The 1,666-nt window shown below is 31.9% G+C and overlaps 1 non-coding gene across 1 annotated transcript; it reads left to right on the top strand.

The window, feature by feature from the left end:
- The first annotated feature begins 471 nt into the window (after nucleotides 1–471).
- TRNAR-CCU (transfer RNA arginine (anticodon CCU)) lies at nucleotides 472–544 on the top strand. The gene has a single exon. It is a non-coding gene; the product is annotated as a tRNA-Arg (tRNA).
- Nucleotides 545–1,666: the final 1,122 nt, after the last annotated feature.

Here is a 1,666-nt window from a genome sequence, read left to right as displayed (position 1 = left end):
TCCATTAGATACTCGTTACTTTTTATTAAAACCTTAAAATAACAGATTTTCGGAGGCAGTTCAAAGCTACACAAAGATAAAAAAAATTTTTTTAAAGCCAATTTAACTTTGAGTGCATGTAGTTTTGTCGTGCTTCGTTTATAGCAAATTAGGTACCTACCCATGAAAAAAAACTACTTTCTTGATTATGTAGTTTTTAGTCAGTCAGCGCAAACGAATATGTACTTAGATTTTGTACCTTGTGCCTTTAACTCGTATAATTATTATTGTAGGTATTCCTTAATCGACAGTCGCGGCACTGTTCTGGATTTCGTACAAAACAAAACAATTGCTATACCATAAAGAGAACAATTTTTATTCGTGCTCAGGGTACTGTTCATTCGTAGTTTGAAAAGTATCAACCCCAATTTTATTTTCTTAAGAAAATAAATAATTTTCAAGACGGTTGCTTATTTCCCACCCTTAGCCACCGCCCCTGTGGCCTAATGGATAAGGCATCGGCCTCCTAAGCCGGGGACTGTGGGTTCGAGTCCCACCAGGGGTAGCCCAAGACAACATTTTGCTTATTTTTATTGTCAAAAAGTGCAATATTTTAGGGCACTTTCAAAATTTATGATTATTTTTTTACATTACTAGTGTGACAAGTTTCTGGTTTGAAAATGAATTCCTTTGTGAAGGAAATTTTACCGGGATAAAATCTGTTTTCATAAAATTAATATACTTTCACTTAATAATATCATAAATATTTATCTTTTTGTTTTGGTTTGACAATTATTTGTGAACTACCTACATAATAAGTGTCTATATGGTTTTAATGAGAAATAAATGATTAATTATTATTAAACTTAAGTGACAGAAATTCCTTTTGCTATTGGAAAACTACTCCTCAGTAAAGAACAAAGTTTTATTTTACCTAAAATTGATACACCTTAAAAGTTAAAACTGAACTTGCCTATTCCAATTTAATTATCGACGTTAATAAGTCCAGCCAAAGCTCTTCAAAGAGCCTAAAATTAGACAATATTTACCTAAGTTGGTGTAAACGAGCCTGTCTGTGCAGTACACAGACAGATATACTGTCCAGACGGGTAGCGTCCAATGCGCAGGGGTTGTGCTGAAGTGGCATGTAGTAAGAGACATTTTTAGAACAGTTGAAAAAGAGACTTGTTTTCCCTGATACTATTCAGAACTGCTTATAAAAGTGTCTTCGTTTCATTGATAATCGGGATTAAAAATTATCTGACAACAATCCACCCGTTTGTTTTACGAAAGCTCATAGATGCTGATTATGTGTAATGATGATAATGATGATGTTGAAATGTATTAATTAATATTTATTCGTAAAATTATAAATCTAATGATGCCAATTATCGCCTTTCTTTTTTATCTTACAACTATTCTTTCCGTAGGATGTCTGGAAGAGATCGCTTTTTACAGATAAGATTGCCTAAAGTGGGCCGTTTCAATTGTGAATTGCTTTTATTGTAAGTTTTGTGTGGTTCAATAAAGATTACTCAACTACTTATCTAAAAATAAATGTTTTACTTTTTAACAAATTATTTTAAGACTTAACTATCTTATGAGTAGGAATTAAATAGAAAAGATGTAAGCAAGCAGCTATCTGATTAATTTAAAATAACTACGCAATTTGATTATTGTTAAAACC

Source organism: Ostrinia furnacalis, unplaced genomic scaffold (genome assembly GCF_004193835.3).
Source record: "Ostrinia furnacalis isolate ACB-3 unplaced genomic scaffold, ASM419383v2 OfSCF4936, whole genome shotgun sequence".
Lineage (NCBI taxonomy): Eukaryota > Metazoa > Arthropoda > Insecta > Lepidoptera > Crambidae > Ostrinia > Ostrinia furnacalis.
This window is presented reverse-complemented; position numbering and strand designations above follow the sequence as displayed.